Source organism: Cibotium barometz, chromosome 35, assembly GCF_041138505.1.
Source record: "Cibotium barometz isolate CiBa-2024 chromosome 35, ASM4113850v1, whole genome shotgun sequence".
Taxonomy (NCBI): domain Eukaryota; kingdom Viridiplantae; phylum Streptophyta; class Polypodiopsida; order Cyatheales; family Cibotiaceae; genus Cibotium; species Cibotium barometz.
Window position 1 is genome coordinate 13,026,369 of NC_141080.1, and position 6,155 is coordinate 13,032,523.

A 6,155-nucleotide genomic window follows, 5' to 3' on the forward strand; every position below is an offset into this window, starting at 1 on the left:
AGGATGGGCACTTGTAGGGGGCTCCTCATTCTTTTTCATTTTGTTGAGTTGGTAGCTCATCCCTCACCCTCTCTCTAACCTGAGCAAGAAGTTAATCTCGTGTTTTTATTTTATCTTGATCTAGGAGATTCCCCTCTTCTCTCTCTAGGAGATTCCCCTCTTCTCTCTCTAGCCTCAAAACTTGGAACTTTAGTGGGTCCCTCTCTCTCTCTCTCCCGCGTTCGTTCTCTCTCTCTCTCTCTCTCTCTCTCTAAACGTTTTAGGGAAAAACGTTTTCTCTTTCTCTCACACAAAACATTTTTTTCATAAGACGTAGTATCTCTCTCTCTCTCTCTCTCGGCCTGGCAACTGCGCATGCAGGATCTCTCTCTCCCTCTCGGCCTGATGTCCACACGAGCTCTCTCTCTTCCTCTGTGTGAAGTGGCCGAGTGCAAGGCTCCTTCGCTCCATCAATGGGAAGGGCCCTCTTCCTCCCTTCTTCCTCGTGCAAAATCCCCGGCGGAGGGCTGAGTCGTACGGCCGCGATCTCTCCTCGGTGGGGCTTCTCGTCCAACATAAGAATCATCTTCTTCTTTCTCCTTTGTCGGGCACCTCCATCATAGGCATCAAGTCTTCCTTTATCCATGTACATGTTAGTAGTTGTGGGAGGATTCTTTGGGAGAGATTTGCGATACTCCAAAACGTCTGGTGATGTTTCCTGTATGCCTTGGGCTAGCATTACAACCACTACTCCTCAATTTGCATTAGAGAAGGACATGTGTCAATGGGTCCATCCTATAGTGCGATTTCTCTTTGCCATCCAGGTTTTGTTGAGAACTACTTCTTCATGTAGATTTCTTGGAGCCATGACAAAAAACTTTGCTTGCTCGGAGTGATTACTGATCTCCAAGTGAATTTCAATGACTCCTAAGTAGTCACCAAACACATTTGTCGATTTCTGCACAAACTTGGTTGTTGGGTTTAAATTTGGCTTACCTAGCATACACCAAGTTTGATGAGACATCATATTCTTGTCAGCACTCATGTCAATGAGAGCTAACCTGTGAAGTGGAGATCCCTCTTGATGTCGTATGCTCATGACAATCCTTGCTGGTGGAACGTACATGTCTTCATTGTCATTTGTAACTTGTGTTGGGTGCCTGGCTTGTTCCTGTGGCACTTGTGGCTTTAAACTTGATGAACTAACATTCGCCTCTTTCTCTAGGCATTTCTTTATTCTCGACACTTGTTGTACCGGTTCCTCCTGGATTGGTTGTGCTTGCTTTTGGCCTATTGACGATTCTGCATTTACTGGTAAGCTAGCACTTGGGTTCTTTGGTATTTGTGCCCTTGACTCTTTCTTCTTTATAGCTTGAAGTTTTTGTAGATCTAGGGCTGCTTTCGCTATCTGTCTACCTAAAACAAGTTCCTTTTGCAGGTGTTTTGGACCCATGATGTAGAATTCTCCTTCCAAGGGCTATGAATTTATGGACTGATTTAATCAACCCTAAGCATTCTTCCAATGATTTACCACAAGCTTGAATGGTCTTTTGATCCTTATCTAAGGTTGGTTGCCCAGAGATTACCTAGGTTCCATAGGACATGAAGTTTTTATCTACCTCAAGGTCTACTAGAGCTAAACCTGGTAGTTTGATACTAGATTTACCCACAATATCAAATTTGATCCATGTTGAGGTAGTGGACTTACTTGGTATGTTGGTAGCATCACTAGTTTGTTGTTGTGGTCGTCGTGATACTTCTGTGTCCTTCTTTGTGGCAGTGTCCACTCCTTGATTTGCTAAGAGTTCCTTGTTGTATGTGGTCACCTTTTCTTTATTCATACTTTCCTCACCCTCCTTCATATCTTTATGACTTCTTGTCTCGGAGCTTGCTTGTGGGATCTGCACTATTACAGCTCTTGATTGCATCAAGGTGTTTGTAGTTTGATCTATCTTTGCATTATTGACTTGGAGCTCCAAAAATTGAGCTTTCAAAAGATTTGTTGTACTTTACGGTAGGATTTGTCTCTTTTGTGGCAATTTTGGTGGAGAGTTTGATGATGCCTTGGGAGATGACTGAGTTGATGGTGTAGGAGACTTCTTCTGCTGAGAGTATGTAGCTATTGGACCCTCTATGGCACTTCCAAGTGGCATCTTTTTTTTGGCATAAGTATTGGGTAGTCCTTGAAGAGGTGGCCTATTCCACAACCTTTGCATGTGCAGCTCTGCTGAAATTCCTCATCCTTGAGTGTATCATCCGGCCCCTGATATTGTTGATACTCATTACTGTCTGTATCTTTGTATGCATATGTGAATTTTTTATATGTAGATACTTAAAGACTCTTGGTTTGTCAAGCTTCTTTCCTTGATGAGCAAATAGCACTTAGAATTCTGATAGAGGCTTCATGTGAATGTCCTATCTTGGCAGATTTGTAAAATCTACTGTTGCTTGGGTTGTATGCGTTGTTAAAGCTTTCTCAATCACTTCTTTGACATTAGGATGGATCTCCTTTTGTGCATGCCTTGGTGATGGTTTCTTGAGGGATGTGGTGGCAGAGAAAAGGAAAATGGGAGCTCCCCCCTTCCTAGGTGGTTCACCATGTGAAGATGACTAAGTTATGGTGCTCATATGTTCATCTTCTATGCATACTTAGCCTTGATGTGCTGTTGCTATTGGGAGTTGTGATGTGTGACTAGGAAGCACGACACTGCCTACATGAATAGGTTGATCTTTGACTACATGCTTCTCACTTGGATATTGCATGTTTGTTGTGGGCTTGACCTTGCATTCTTGTGTTTTGTGATAGAGATGAATTGGGCTTGAGGTGCTCACTTCCTGGTGTTATGCAGACATTTTGAGTGATTTCATGTGCTCCTATTGTGCCTATGCGGGCCACATTTGGAAAGATTTGTGTGCCTTGAAGTGGTTGATTTGACAAAGATGCATTATGTGACCTCATGTGCTCAATTTCATATGATTGTATTGGCCTATGAGTATTTTGACTGTAACTATGTGCATTGAGAGGTGGTTGTACAAAGCTTGACAATTCTAGTGCTCTCTCCATTGTGCCAAGTGAAACGGATGCTTGTGGTGTAGCTAATTGTGCTCCTCCATGTAATGCAATAGTGGTTAAGGGAGCCATATGTCCTTGATGAGTGTAGTGCATACCAAGAGTAGAGTTAGAAGCACTTACAAGTATTATAGTTCTTCCATTGTGTGATGCTTTCTGATGAATGTTTGAGCCTTCAAAGGTTAGCACTGATTGAACTTGACCAATTGTAGACCTGAGAGAGCTTGTCATTCGAGCTTGTGAACCCTCCCATGGATACCTTGTATATCCTGTTTGGTCGCCTTGCTTGGTTTGTGGTAAGAGCTTGGGATCAAAGCCAAGTGGGTGGCTAAGAGTAGGCATCATGGATTTAATATTCACGTGATCACAAGATTTTTTGTGATAATAACACATGTGAACAAGTTATTCACATGTTCTCATGTTACCGTTCATAAAATAGCAGGTCACTTGCCATTTGGGAACCCCTTAAAAGCTTGGCTACACATGGGAATAAGCTATTCACATGTTCTCATGTTACCATCTTCACATAATAGTAGTAGGTCAGTGGCCACCTCTAAGAAGATTTTTTATGCCCGACAAAGATAATTTTTTTAGGCCCTTGTGAAAGCTTTGTGAATATAACATGTGATCACAAGATTTTTTGTGTTATTAACATATGTTATTAACATGTTCACATGTTTTCGTTTACGTCAGTGAAATCCCTGGTAGGCATTAACGCTTGTTGCTCAATTAAAGCCGACAATCTTACTTGGAGCTGGCATTGTCTCTAGTGTATTCAGCCTAGAAGGTCTAAAAATAAATAAAGTTTGATAGTTACTAGGATTCATACGAGATAAGAATGGAAACCAACCCTTTGCCTCTTCTTCTGATAGATCTAGGGGGAATGGGCCTATAGAAATTCTAATTTTGATCTTGATAAAAAATGTCCTTGCTCTTAGGGTCCTCAAACATCCTTAAGAGTGGGGTTCCATTATGATGGTTTGGAAGATTTGGATGAAACAATTTAAATGTAATTCCCATGGCAGTTCTGAACAATCTAATGCTACTTCTAGAGGATGGTAAGCCAAAAATAACATTCGTATCTAATCGTGTAGGTGTATATGTTGAATTAAATTCTCGAGAATTAGACATTATGTTTTTTTGACTTTGGACACGAGATTCTTCTGAATTTGTGATTATTTGAATAGTACAAATTGGTAATATACTGCAATCCTCATCATGCAAAACCGTTTTTTCTCCATTGTGGTCCTTGTTCAAGCTCTCATTATCCGATGCTCCATTCAGCCACCTATGAATCCTTGAGTTGACCCATGAAGGAACCTTAGATTCGTCTCCTTTTGAGATGACCTCAATTTCTTCTATTGTCCTTGCCACATCTTGATAAGAGTGATCTATCAAGTTGATGCGTGTGATGGTCTTTGGTTGCCGTAGGTAGATGTAGTTGGAACCCCAATCCTGAATCATTTTGAGTTGCCACATGAATGATCATCCAAGAATGATGTCATAATTTGGGCTTTTCCCAAAATCTACTACTGCAAACGTATGCTCGTATTTGACTCCACATGAGAGGTAGCTATGACCTTTTCTAGTAGTTCAATGGGCTCCTTGATGTTTCCATCAGCCATGCATGCAAAGCTAAGAAGGTCTTCTAGAGTCAAGAAGCCTGTGGAGCATTTGACGTATGATGGATATGTAGCGCACCACTATGCATTTATGGCAAAGATTATGCAGGATATGTAGAACCCACTTGCTTTGATGATGCTGTTGGAAATGTAAAATGGGAGAAAGCCATGGATGAGGAGATGGATACACTTGATGCAAATGAAACATGGGATTTGGTCCCTTTGCCAAAAGACAAGAATTTGATTGGCTGCAGTGGGTGTACAAAGTGAAGCATAATGCAGATGATGGCAGTGTAAGCAGGTACAAAGCCAGATTGGTGGCAAAAGGATATGCACAGACCTATGGAATAGATTATGAGGAGACTTTTAGCCCCATAGCTAAGATGGCTACAATTTGTGCTATTATTGTAGTGTCTACATCAAAGAATTGGTTGTTGCATCAAATGGATGTGAAGAATGCGTTCTTGCATGGTGACTTGCAAGAAGAGGTGTACATGGAGCAGCCACAAGGTTATGAGGATGTGAGGCATCCCCATTATGTATGCAAGCTTAAGAAAGCTTTGTATGGGTTGAAGCAAGCACCAAGAGCATGGCATGCAAGAATTGTGACGACATGCTTGGTCTCCATTGGTTTTCATATGGCTGATGCGGATCACTCATTGTATGTGCAAGAGAATGAGAATGGCATTGTCATCATATGCATTTGTGTTGATGATTTGATTATTGGAGGTGATAATGAGGCTGAGATAGCACATGTAAAGACTCTCTTAAAGTAGGAATTTGACATGAAAGATTTGGGGGAGCTGCGATACTTTTTGGGCATTGCGATAGTATGCACGAAAGAGGGCATATGGATGCCATAGAGACAGTATGCTTTGGATATGCTTTCCAAATATGGTATGGCTGATTGTAAGCCTATTGCTATGCCCTTAGATCAGAATTTGAAGTTGAGGGAGGGCTGATGAGGGTCAAGTGCTTGAGGATGTTACCATGTAATCGGAAGATTGTGGGTAGCTTGATCTACTTGACTATCTCACGGCCGACGGATTTGAGTTACACAGTTGGCTTGCCGAGTGAGTTGATGTAGCTTCCTAGGAAGCCACACTTGTGCACATTGCGCTATGTGAGTGCTACCTTGGATTATGCACTCTTTTATGAGGCTGGCATGGAGTTGGAGCTCTATGGCTACACAGATGCAGATTGGGCTAGTAGTGTGTCAGCGAAATCGACGATCTACCAGTGGATTTATGTTCTCACTTGGGAGTGCTGCTATCACATGGAGCAGTAAGAAGCAACCCACAATTGCTTTATCGAGTATAGAGACAGAGTACAGGGGTGCTACAGTAGCGGCATGTGAGGTAGCATGGTTGGAGATGCTCTACTTGCAGATTTGGGGATACAGGTGCAGGTACCGGTTGTCATTTACTGTGACAACCTTAGCAGTATACAGTTGGCATGGAACCCAGTGTTCCATGCGAGGATTA

The 6,155-nt window shown here is 42.0% G+C and overlaps 1 long non-coding RNA gene across 1 annotated transcript; it reads left to right on the forward strand.

Moving 5' to 3' along the window:
* Positions 1–324: 324 nt before the first annotated feature.
* Positions 325–1,821, forward strand: LOC147618173 (uncharacterized). The gene is made up of 3 exons (XR_015262147.1): positions 325–535; positions 1,205–1,293; positions 1,418–1,821. It is a non-coding gene; the product is annotated as an uncharacterized LOC147618173 (long non-coding RNA).
* Positions 1,822–6,155: the final 4,334 nt, after the last annotated feature.